The sequence below is a fragment of the Sesamum indicum genome, linkage group LG10, assembly GCF_026168435.1.
Source record: "Sesamum indicum cultivar Baizhima isolate 11 linkage group LG10, ASM2616843v1, whole genome shotgun sequence".
Lineage (NCBI taxonomy): Eukaryota > Viridiplantae > Streptophyta > Magnoliopsida > Lamiales > Pedaliaceae > Sesamum > Sesamum indicum.
This window is the reverse complement of record NC_142666.1, coordinates 4,813,011-4,826,653: the sequence shown is the minus strand read 5'-3', so window position 1 is coordinate 4,826,653 and position 13,643 is coordinate 4,813,011. Positions and strand designations below refer to the sequence as shown.

General features: G+C 33.8%; 1 long non-coding RNA gene across 3 annotated transcripts; it reads left to right on the top strand.

Moving 5' to 3' along the window:
• The first annotated feature begins 6,289 nt into the window (after window positions 1–6,289).
• Window positions 6,290–11,270, top strand: LOC105172371 (uncharacterized). Of its 3 annotated transcripts, none has more exons than XR_016067760.1 (5): window positions 6,290–6,610; window positions 7,315–7,459; window positions 10,622–10,704; window positions 10,786–10,873; window positions 10,954–11,270. It is a non-coding gene; the product is annotated as an uncharacterized LOC105172371 (long non-coding RNA). The 3 variants fall into 3 exon arrangements; XR_016067761.1 differs by having other exon boundaries at window positions 10,951–11,270; XR_848647.2 differs by lacking the exons at window positions 6,290–6,610; window positions 7,315–7,459 and adding an exon at window positions 8,283–10,549.
• The last annotated feature ends 2,373 nt before the right edge of the window (window positions 11,271–13,643 follow it).

The window sequence follows — 13,643 nt, the reverse complement described above, 5'->3', positions numbered from 1 at the left end:
TCTAGTGCATGCAAGGGAGCCGATGTTGGTAAAGCCCCACTGTGATAACTAATCAGGAGAAAGGTGTTGCTACAGGGGATGAAAGGCCCCGGTCTCCTGTTCACATAGGCGTTCATGCTGTTAGTCACTTGATTGCCAATAAGTTTGAGCAAACTAACAGGCGATTGGAGGTTTGCTATCATCGTTTGAGGAGGGCGAGGGCTGAAATTAGTGACAAACTAAATTTAAGTACTGAACTAGCTCCTAACAAAAAAACCCTTAATTCCTGATTGGCTGGTGTCTGGCAATAGCTTGGTGTTTGACAATTTTGTGGGGGAGACTTCTTTTGAATTATATAAGGCATGCCTCTTTCCCAAAGACCAAATAGCCTTGGTAACTCTTCATCACCCTTGACTGGGGATGATGGGGGCCCATCTTCACCATCAAGTACGTCTTATCTCAATATATATTATGCTTCTTGTTTCAATGTTAACTAGTTTCCCTTTCCAGATGATGGGGGTTCTTTATACCCTTAGCCTTCAGTGTTCTTACTGGCGATACAACTATGGGGAGGTTCAAGAATGGATATAGGCTTTAGAAGATGCCAATCAGAATCTCTAAGAGGAATAAAAGAAAAGCTGAACTTGCCGTCTTGAACATAGAAGGTGAACTGGAAAGCGCACAACGAGAACTCTCTTCTCAAGATGCCCTTATAAAAAGCCTGATGAGAGATAAGGTCAATGTCCAATAGAGCTTATCAAAAGTGAGCTTGCGAGTCTTTAAGGTCGGAACTTTTTAACGTTAAAAGCTGATCTCGAGGCCCTTCGAGCTAAGGAGGCCAAATTTTACGAGTGAGGTCTTGCAAAAGGCAAAGAGGATTTTATGAAATCTGTCGAGTATGCGGCATCGTTAAGGCATGCTAGGATGGATGGGGCTTGAGACTTCATGAAGTCTCGTGCTTTGGAGGCACTCATTGTGAAAAGATCTACGGAAGAAGGCTTCATGAGTTTCTACAAGTGCTTGGAGTCAACCGAAGTATCTTAAATTTTTGAAGGATGACTTTAACCCTAGCCCGAATAGCTTTTTCAAGGACCCAAATCTCCAAGATTACCCTGATGGTCAATTGGTTAGTCCCATCTTGGAGGATGGTGAGTTTTCTGAGCTACCCGACTCTTCTCAAGTTGTTCCCATCAGCGACGTGGCTGCCTCCTCTACCACGTCCCATCTAACCTATTTTTCCTTTTTATTAGAATGTAAAAGATGTTTGTTCATAATGGGTAATGATCACTTCAATCTCATCCTGAGTATCGTACCCGTTGGTTTCCTTGGTAATTGCATTACACTTTCTTAGAATTGATCCGACCTTCTCCTACGGTCATAAATACATCTCCCTAACCTATGTTTGTTAAAAACTTAAACCCTTTATCTCTCATTTCAACATGATTAACTTTATTTCATAAGCAATCAACTCATAACAAAGAAACCAATTAAATTTCTTTTTTTCTAGTCTGCTTACCAGAAGATAATTTAGTATTTTCTCCATAACTTAATCTCACCATTCATTACATAATATTTAAATGAATCCCCTTGACTGGCATATAAACTCATTAATCTCATTTTGCATCATAACTCTTCCGATTCACATCAAAGCTCCTTTCATATGGCATCATAGATATTCTCATTTTATTTTGCCACACAGGCTATTCAATAATATCAAGGGGTTTCATATTGCAATTATATTCAATTTTCATCACTCCTTCATTTTCACATATTATCGTTCTTGTAAGCAACTAGTTACGTAAAACCACATCTCAACATATATCCATTTGCAAACACTAGCAACGCATTATACAATCAATGAACATTTTAATGCATTTTTCCATTAAACTTTCATCATACGATCATTCAAATTAAATCATCCACTACTCATACGTAAATAAATTAATTCCAGCACAAATCACAAGCATTCATAAAAGTAGTACCACAAGAAAAGAAAGTAAATATAGATAGTACTAATTATTTACTTACCTTACTTTTACCAATTCATCGTTCACCTTAAGTCTATCAATCTATAAAATTCTTTTAATTGATTATCAGCAACACAAATCATAGACTTACGATAAAAGAGACCTATATAGATGATACTAATCATTTACTTACCTCGATACTAGAACGATTTAATCAGCATGTAGGAGTTGTTCAATCCTCTACTTTATTCCCATATCCTATAATATGTTTTAATGCATATAATCAATTTATCGAGAATAAATAGAATATTAAATATTATTTGTACAATTTTTAGCAATTTTTTAATATTTTATTTATATAGAAATACAAATCTTTGTTCTGTTTCTTTTGAATAATTCGATAATCTAGACTTCCTAAAAATATATATTTTATCTCATAAGAATCTATTTCATTAAACCCCTCAATATATTCTTATAGCCATCATCCTTAATAACAATTATAGATTAATTTATCTCAACAACATACTATTTCTTTTTATTAAACACAATATTTTCACAATGACTTTCTAATATTACTCGAATACCATTTTTTAACATCTCTATTTATTTTTCGTCGGTTTTTCACTATAAAAGAAATTAATTAACACTATAGAAATAATTAAATCTAGTAAATTAAGTAATTTATTTCATTAATGTAGCATTCCTAATTCACTTGAGACATTTAACCAGTCACTAATTTATAATTACTCACACTCGTAAAATTTTAAGATTAAATATTAAATTGGATAGTATAAATCATATTTAATAAATACACTACTAAAGTAATATAGTTATATAAATTAATACTAATTAAAATAAAATTTTTATCTTAATTTTGAACATGAGTGCAGTGTGGGCGTGTGTTCATGTGTGGGTTTGTGTTTAAATAATTGAGGGTGTACCGCCCATCCTCACCTATTTTTTTTTTTTTAAAATACCAGTTACGTTCTTCCTTTTAGTTTTGTATATAATTTGCTCTCAAAATAAAGCTCCAATTTACTCCATCCAAGTTTTAATATAATTAAAATTTGAATCTACAATTTATTTACTAATTAATTAAATTTCTTAAATATTTACCAATTAATCCTATTATTATATATTAAAAATTTGTGGATGTTACAAAAAATGTGAATATATGCATGAATTCAAAGACATGAAATTCCATGACACCAAGAGTACCTTACTATGCATAGAACCGCTTCAAGTTATTGATGTTCCATCGTCGTCATAGTTCATCTTCTTGCATGTTTTTTGTGACCTATACGGACCACTTTTACACACTTTGACTACTTTAAACGGGCTTTCCCAATTTGTCCAGATTGCCCACGTGCTTTGACATTTTTACTTTCTTTAACATCAAAATCACATACTTTAAAGCATCTATACTTTACCTTTTTGTTATGCGACCTGATCATTGCATCTTTGAATTTCAAAATTCGTATATACGCATTAACCGTCTTTTCTGCCATCATTTCTAACGCTAGGCGCCTCTCTTTCAAGTTTTCTCCATATTCTTACTCCTTCACTTGCATTTTCATTATACCAATTTCTGTCAATATCATGGCCTCTGACCCATAGACCAAACAGAAAGGAGTTTCCCCTATTGAAGTTCTAGGCGTCGTTGTATATGCCCAATAGACTCTTGGTAGTTCCTCGACCCATGCAGCTTTGGCTCTATCCAATCTCACTTTCAGATTTTGCAAGATTATTCTATTAGACTTCTGTCTGCCCGTTAGCCCTCAAGTTCCCAACCAATGTGAAGTTTTGTGTGATTCTCATCTCTTTGTACCAATCCCGATATCTTACGGCCTTGAAATTGTGTCCCATTGTCGGAGTTCAATGTCCTTGGGATCACTAACCTGCAAACTATTCTTTGCTATATGAACTTGAAATTAATCTTATGCAATCAAAGATTAACATAACGATTGGGTAATACATTCCCTTGGGTCGGAATTCTTACCTACTGATTCTTACAATAATTTATCTTTGCTTTCTGTTAGTTTTTTTTATTAATTTGTAGTCAATCTTAATTCAATCCCCCCATTTAGTATTGCAACTTGATCGAGAAATTAACTCGTATCTTGAACCATATGAAATATCGCAAACTACTTAACGTGTTGACCAAAATGCCTTTGAATTAATGAATGTTTCTATGACACTGACAAAAGTGTACTAACACTTGCAAAAGTATACGTCTCATGATCCTGAAAAAAAGTGTAGCACTCTCTAACAAAACTTGGATTATATCTCCCCTAAATATCACACTTAAAATAAATTCTATTTATACATGTAAATATGCACATAATCCAGTCCCCACAGAGTATATATATACATATAATTTCATCATCACTACTAGCAATTTATCGTCTTATCTATAGGGTTATACATATATCTATCAAATACCACAAAATGGAATTGTTATAATTAGTTCACATGTCATCCTCATTTTTAATTCAAATTTATATAACCCCAAAAAGTGATTTCTAGTTTTATTAATAGGTGAGAAAACAACTGCATGTTGGCCCGACCTGACTGAAATGTAAGGTTTGCGCCTAGCCCTCGGTGGGTAGAAATATATTCTTGAAAAATATTAATAGAGGAATGAGTCTGCAACTAAGTAAGTAAATGACTAGCATCACCTATATATGTACATCAAGTATAGCTTCAAACAAGACAAAATGAGCAACATGGTTAGGTTTCAAAAGAATGACAAAAAAAGATTGAGAGCAGTTTGCAAAACAGAAGGTTGCATATGGTATGTTTGTATATCTCAAATGCAAAATGGCACTACATGACAAGTGAAATGTTATATAATCCAGTCCACGATAAATGCTTTATAACAACACAAGCCTTAAAAGTGGGTGGATTGGGAGAACGTTCACAAAAGAATTCAACGATAATCCTAAGCTTGGCAACTCAGAGTTTAGAAATGAACTTTGCACTACTTTGAAGGCTAATGTTTCAAAGTCACAAGCATGGAGAGCAAGAAGACTCTTAATCTGTTGCAAGGCCATATGGAGGAATAATTTAATCATATTTGGGGATTATTGTGAGGAGTTAGTAAGAAGCAATCTAGGTACAACAGTTTGCTTTATTAGCATGATGCACTAACCAACTGATCTAATACGTCTTTGTTTATGCATGATAAATGGCAGTCTAGAATAATTAATCCAAAAGATAATAAAAATTGTATATAGAATGTTTATTGTGACAACATGCCCCCAAATAGGGAGTACATAATAAACTCAAATTTTATAAAACAAAAAAAAAAAAATCCTTGAGGTGCATAAAAAAAGTCCGAAGCCAATAACAAATAAGTATCCTTGATGCACATAATAGAAAGCCACAAAGCTAAGGTCAGTTAAGCTTCCTTGAGGGCCATGAAAAAGATGTCTGAAGCCAGTGACAAACCAACTTTCTTAAGGCACATAATAGAATACCATAAAGCCAATAACAGTTAGGCTTCCTTAAGGCGTATAAGAAAATACCCAGAAATCATTGACAAACAAGCGCATAATAGATGTCTAAAGACAAACAAGCTTCCTTGAGAACACCCTAAAGCAAGGACTAAATATGAAAACTCCTATGAATTTCTCAGACAAGAAATAACCATACTAGTAACAAAATTAAAATAAAGCATTCAAAGAGAAAGCATTCAGACAAGGATGAATAATAAACCCTCCATGAATATTAAAGTTCAATCTCAAAATATAAAGTTAACATCAAATTGGCGACAAAGTTTCTAATCAGTCGTATACCTTCGTATTAAAATTACCATCAACAAAGAGATATTATCTCGCTCTTCAATAGGTGAAATGACTCTCTCATTAAAACCAAATTAATAAACCAACTTCTAAAAAAAAGAAAAAAAGCACTATTTTTATATTTACTATTGTTTTATAAAGAATCTAGTTATAACGACTTGGCTAACTATATTCGAAATTATTTACTTAACAGTCTGAATTTTTACCATTGGTATCTTAAGAAAGAACAAGCCTGCGAAAAAAAAGTTGGCATTATAAAAAATGGTAAAATTATATTATTGATATTAAATATTTCCATTATTAAGTGATTGTGTGATATGGTAAGTAGGGGTTAAAAGCAAAATACCCTCCTGTGTTATTGATAAAGAGCAAATTACTCCCCCTATTAAAGAAAAACGCAAAATACCCCCCTATCAATTAAATACTGTAGCACACTGCCTCCCAACATGAATTAAATGTTGGTGACAAGGGTAAAAGATGAAAATAACCCTCTTTATATTTGAAAATGCTGATTTTAGTCAAACTTAGGGTTTTCATATGTTAATTTTGTTTCTGGTGAGAGAAAAAGAGGGACGACAAAGGCAACTAAATCCACTCAAATCCTTGAAAATCCACCGCCGCTGCCGGCGAAATCCACTCAAACGCCGTTGCCCGCTGCTGCAACAACGATTTTCGCTATTTCAAGCTCCGATTTCCTTCGGCAAACTGTTTTCCTTTTCTTTCATCCCTCGCCAAACGCCGTCGCTCGAAAAATGATGACTTTGTGCGGAGCTTGCCCATATACGTCGGTGGCGCTTCTCTATTTTCCGTGCTCTTTAACCGAACAGTTTCAGGAATTGCCCCTGTTGCTGATGCCAGCAGGTAAATGCAATAATCTTTTTTATGTTGATGAATTTCCTTTGGGTAGAGCAAAAAGTAGTGCAAGGAGATTGTAAAGTTGATAATTTTAGTGGATAATGGATGCTTGTGATGTACGATAATGATTTGTTAGGTTTCATGGGGTGAGGTTCTCTGTTGAATATGAAAATTATGAATGGGTTCTTAAAGATTACAAGAAATTCTGTCCTGAGAATGATTTTCATAGTTGTATTCTATTTTCTTTGGTATCATAACGATAATTCTGGAACCTGTACTACTGCATTATGACTGAGATGGAAGGAAATGCTTTTTAGGAAAGGTTTGAAATAGATATTGTGGGAGCATTGCAGGTTTTCTCTGTTATTTGTTTTGGGGCATGAAAACTTAGTTAAATCGATTAGTGAACCGTTTGGGCATCTTTTTTCAAGAAAATCATCTGCTCTAACTGATGTTAACAGATGAGCATTTTGCTGCAATTATGCAGTATTTTGCTGCAATTATGGATGTGGATGTGTATATTGCTGCACTTATGCAGTATTTTGCTGCTAGACTGTATATTCTTTTAAAGGTATGGATGTGTATTCTAATTGCTAATTACTAAAATAATAAACCATCATAGCTTGATACCAACATTTGATATCACATTTTCTTGTTTATCATAAATGTTTTATACAATAACGGCTCGTCCCTTTTACTTTATCTCGCAGTTCACAGTCTAGAGCGGATCTGCTGACACTTGGTTTAGCTGTGACCAATATTTTGAATGGTCTTGTGTGGCTCTCAATTCAGCCAAAATCTATTTCCGTGGTGAGGGGAAAAGCTGAAAAAGCATCTGATATGAAAGCAGTTAAGGTAGGCCTTTCTGTCTATATTGTTTTTTTTATTCCATTTTGTGGTCCCAACTATGTTGGGTCTATTTTTTTAGTCAATCTATGCTTTGATTAAATAATGCTATACTTTTATTGTTATGTGCATGAAAAGCACCTTGTGTCAGGGTTTTGCTTCTTGTTGAAGCATTATTGTATGCTTTTTACTGTTGGGAAGTTACTGTGCTTTTATTGTTATGGTTTTGCTTCTTGCTGAAGCATTATTTTTTTTGTGGTTTATTTTATTTATGTGCAGATATTTCAAACACATGACATAAATTTTTGGTGGGGTGGAAAATTTGTAAAACATCCTAAACTTAGTTATGTAGGAGGGCACAAGAAAGTATTTGAAAAATTGGATTTGGATTATTTGGGTTTATATGAATTAGGAGAAATGTATGAACAGTGCGGGGGGAAAAAGTCAGTACTTAAATTTTATTATAAAGATCCCACTCTACCATTAGAATGGGGCATAAGACAAATTAAAGAAGAATGCCCTGATATTTGTTTGGTTGACCTACAAAATTGTCATAAAAACTTGGATGTTCCAGTAAATATTTATATAGAGGAAGAGGATGTTGAACCTATTCTAGTCGTAGATAGTCAAGGTAATCCAGTTGAAAAGGAGTGAGAAGAAGAAATTAGATACTTGTTAGATGGAATAGATTTTGATGAATTGGATGTGGATGGGAATGAGAGTGAGGGTGATGGGAGAAAGGACCGTGAGGGGCAGGGGGTGGGGGGGATGAGTGTGAGGGTGATGGGAGGAAGGACTGTGAGGGGCAGGGTATAGAGGGTCAGGGATTGGATGGGGTTGAGTTTGGGAGTGTTGACTGTGAGGGGCAGGGGGGTGTGACATTGGGGGATGACGTTCCAATAACTGAAAATGAACCAAATTTCACTGATGTTCCAATAACTGAAAATGTTGAAATTCCAGTTCAAAACAATTCTGAAAAGATGACTGAAAAGGGAAAAAGAAAGATGTATGAAAGATTTTTGAATGAGTCCTTATCGGAATTTGACGATTCATTTGATGAGGATTATGTGCAAGGTAGTGAGGGGAGTGATAGTGAGGTCCCTAGTGTGGTTTTAGAAGATATTTAATGTGAATATGATTATGATATTTTTCTGTCGAAAAATCCAACAAAAAAAGACATGATGAAAAAATTGAAAAGAGTGATGAATGACAAAAATAGAAAAAAATTGTCTGAAAGAGTTGAAACTGAAGTTCGAGAAAATGAATGGGCTAGTGATGATGGAAATGAGGATGATTTGGTTAGCTTAGAAGGTAGTGATGAAAATCAAAATGAAAAGCACTCTTTTTCTAAAGAATCTAATTCAATGAAAAATGTAAATCTGGTAGTTGGGATGAAATTCCAAAATGCTGCACAGTTTAGGGTGGCTTTGAGGGACTGGTGCATACGGAATGGGGTAGATATTGAATTTTTAAGAAATCAATGGAGGGTTGTAAATGGAGGATCCATGCCTCACCAATACAAGGTGGACCTACATTCCAAATTAAAACAATGAAGGGCAAGCATACATGTGGAAGAACATATGAAAATAGGATTGCCAATGCATCCTATCTTGCAAAAAGAATTGAAAATGCAATAAGAGATAATCCAACAATTCTTGTTCAGCAACTGAAAAATAGAATTCGCTCAAAATGCAATGTGGATGTGAGTAGATTTAAGGTGATGAGAGCCAAAAAAGAAGCTTTACAGAGAATCAGGAGGGATGATGCAAAGCAATACGAATTGTTGTGGGATTACTATGAAACTGTCAGAACTCCAGGGTCTTAAGCTCATACTTAAAAAACTGGAAAATTTTGATCCCCCAGTTTTTGATAGAATGTATTTCAATCTGCATGCTTTAAAGAAGGGGTTTATGGAAGGGTGTAGGCCAATCATAGGCCTTGATGGTTGATTCTTAAAAACTGTCTATGGGGTCAATTGCTTGTAGCTGTGAGAAGGGATGAAAATGATAATATGTTCCCAATTGTGATGACTATAACACAGGTAGAAAACAAGGATACTTGGGGTTGGTTTGTGAGTGAGCTTTTGGATGAAATATGGAGTTTGGGCACCACAAAATACTCTTTTATTTCTGATAGAAAAAAAGGTCTTGTTGAGGCCTTAAAAGATTTAGTTTCAGATGCTGAACATAGATTTTGTTTGAGACACATGTATGAAAATTTCAAAGTGAAATTCAAATCTGTTGAATTGAAAGAATACTTTTGGAAGGCAGTCTCAACTGCAAACAGAAGGGAATTTGAGGGTTTATGAAAAAAATTAAAGAACTTGATCCAGAGATAAAAGTTGATGTGGAAACAGCTTCTGAATGGCTAAGATATATTAATCCAGAACATTGGGCAAGATCAAATTTTCCAGTTCATAGCAAATGTGATATTTTGGTGAATAACTTGTGTGAAAGCTTTAATAATTACATACTTGAAGCAAGGGACAAACCAATTATAAGTATGTTTGAGTGGATTAGAACAAAATTGATGTCTAGGTTGCAATTGAAAAGATAGGGAATGGAGAAGTATGGAGGATCAATTTGTCCTAACATCCTAAAGAAGATAAACAAGCAACAACATGCTGCAAGAAATTGTTTCATTAGGTGGTGTGGTGGGGGAGAGTATGAAATTGACCACTTCTTGACAAGTATGTGGTTGACTTGGAGAAGAAAACATGCAATTGTGGCATGTTTCAGTTAACAGGATACCCATGTTGTCATGCTTGTTCAGCAATTGTTTCAAAAAGGGCTAAGAATAGATGATTATGTGGATGATGTTTATAAGAAGACAATTTACCTCAAAGTGTATAATGACATGATACATGCTATCCCTGGGGTACAAGATTACATAAAAATCAATTTTCAGCCTTTTAAACCTCCTAAGATTAAAAGGAAAAGGGGTAGACCTAAGAAACTTAGGAGAAAGGGTCCAAATGAGCTGCAGTCAAACACATCAACGCGAAAAGAATTGACGCATACCTGCAGCAAATGCCTTCAAATAAGCCACAACAAGGGCAGCTGCAAGAATGAAATACATCCAAAGTAGAAGTTTTTCAAGGTCTGTGTTAGTTTTTTAATATGTCATATAATAATTTTAATCTGTTATGTAACAAAATTAATTTTTTTGCAGGCAAATATTGCTGTTCCAGAAGAAATCCCACATGGATCTCAAGCCCTCCCCCCTCTTTAAGCCAGGAACAACTAAGTAAAAAGGTAACATTAAGCATGTTCAATGAATTATGTTCTTTCTGTTTTATCCCTTCATCTTTTTTTTAAATTCATTTCTGATTACAGTTTGCAGGCTACATCAAAAGGAAAAAGAAAAAGCAGCAATGTAGTACAACCACCTGCACCTGCACCTGCACCAGGCTTTGCAACCCAGGTATGTTCTTCTTTATTAAAATACTCTTAAACCAACCTAGCTGCAACAAATATTTTCTAAGTCCAAATTTAATGCAGCAGCAGGTAGGCTATTAAGGCCCTAGAAATGCATCATTGTTGGGGAATGATACTCTAGCAGCTTGTTCAATACCTGCAACTAGGAGATACAACAAGAGGCCAACTATTTCACAAGTTTTGGACAAGATGAAAGAGAGACAAAAGAGAAGACAACAACAGTAGTTTAGACTGCATCTTCATCTTGTAAATGGCCTGTTCCTTTTGTAAATGTGAAAAAAAATTATCTATACTATGGCGCTCAGTTCCTTTTGTAATGTGGCAGTAAAAAAAATATCAAGTTTCATCCTTTCTAATGGAATTCAATTTTATGGTTTTGTCAATTTTGTTTAGTGTTGGTGTTTATTTTTTCCATACATTTTGAACTTCTATTTCTGAAATTTAAGCATGAGGAATCCAGTCACAAAAATGCCAAAAAGTTAAAATACAGAATGAGGTAGATGACCTTGACATTTTCTTTGTTTTTGGAGAAAAAAACGTGAGAAACAAGTGAAAGAAGGGGAAATTGCAATGACATATGAGCAAGCTACTGCACTTTTATTTGGGAAAAAATGCAAGGGGTAATTTGCTCGTTACACTAACACAGGGGGTATTTTGCACTATCTCTTTCATTTGATGAAAGATGGGTAAAATTGTCAGAAAACCAACATAAATATGGCCCCCTAGTCGCAACATTGGCTCGTGCGCCACACCTTCCACTCGCAAGGTCCAATTGCTCCAATAAAATTTTCACAGGGAGGTAATTTGGTATTTTTTATATAACAGGGGGTATCATGCATATTGCCCATATCACCGGGGGGGGGGGGCTGCATTTTTCCCTGGTAAGCAGCATAATGTCTTTAATGTATGAAACTTAGAAACTAGTCCAGGTTCAAAATGATAATGTATGAAATCCTAATAACCTGTTCAGGTTCAAGAAAATAATATAGCTGTTAGTAGCAGAATAATTCCAATAAACAAAGCCCCGAAAGAAAGTCAGATTCAAGAGGACAACATAGCACAACCCAAGCCACGCATATTTGAGTGTGCCACGCATATTAGTACTTATAATTGAAGATATATTTTATTATTGTTGAAGACAGGTATTTTAGTGTCGTTTTACAAAAATGTCCATCAATTAACCACTATCCTTGTTGATGGACATGTGTTTCAGTACTTTATTAGTGCCTATATATTTTTCTTATTTGTTTAAGTTATACCATTTCATTGAACAATTTTCTTATACGACCTTTTCAATCCTATTATCTTCATAATAATTACTTTGCAATTTTTCATGAAATTCATAAAGTAAAAGCAAAATCTTTTACTATTAAAAAATAGTTGATTTCATAAAATAAAATTTACAATAAAAAAGTATTGTTAATAAATAATAAATTCTATACATAATTAAAGCTCAAGTATAAATTGGAGAGCAAAATCATATAAAACTTATAATTAAAAAAAATATATCTCAACCGAACACATTTCATCTCATTTTTTCCTCTCTAATAAAATAAAAAAAAAACACAATTACAAAATAATATATTTATGTGAATTCGTCGTAGTCTCTAGGGTTTTGTCTCTTGAATGAGGTTTTGTCTTTTGCATGAAAGTTGATTGATTTGTTTCGAAAGTTTTGATGGTGTTTTGAAATGTTTTGAAACAGTGTCATTTTTTTTTGGTAAAAATAAGTCTACATTAATTATAAGCCCTACAACTAAAAAAACTATACATACTCATACATATATATAAATAAATATGAAAGATATAATTTGACAATGAACAGTAGTTTTTAAATAACATCAAACATACCATGCTTATTTTATATTATCTCCAAAAATAAATCCAAACATGGATACCATCTCTAATACATACTTATTTATCCTTATTTTTCTCTCTCTATCTCCACAAAACACACCAAAACTAGTTAAAAATGAAACCAAAGATAGTGAATAATTTTCGATTAATATTTTATGGGGATGGTATTATTAATTCTACACGAATTATTTTTACAATTTAGTCTCCTAACTTTAAATTTTTGAGAATTTCATCTCATCATTGAAGCTGCTCTTACAACAACTATTGCTGTGAAAATTGATCAAACACAAGAGTTAAATTCCAAAATCGCCTAGAAATTAGGATCAAAAGAAGAAAAAGATGGTTCTTATAATACCACTAATCTACTCCAGCCTATATATATATAGTAGTAATTTTATTCCAAATTTGTAGTCAGATGTAATTTCGTCGTTTGGTTTCAGTTAATATAATTTCATCGTTTTTCCTCCAAAAAAAGAAAGAGGTAAAAATGTATAAATCCTTTGTTTCTTTTTTCTCCTTTGAGTGAAGTTTGAACGTTCTGCATGTAGAATAGATATATTGATTTGTTTGAGTTGGATTCTACAATTTGTTGTTTTATTCAATAGTGATTTTATGATTCTTTTTTTTTTCTAAAATTGGATGTTTTAATTTTTAAGAAAACAAATTATAAACTTGTCCCTTATTTTGACACTTTTGCCCCTCCCCCTTTGGCTTGAAACATGCCAAAAAGAAAGTATGTTTTCAGGATGGAAACTGCAAGTTTTTTTCCTTAGGGTGGAGAGTGTCATTTGAGTTATTCTCAGGGTGCAATGTGTAATTAGCCTTATATATATATATCAGGAATGTTAACCTATTTGCTCTGTAGTTAGGTTGAGGACATAACCTGTTAGCTCACACCA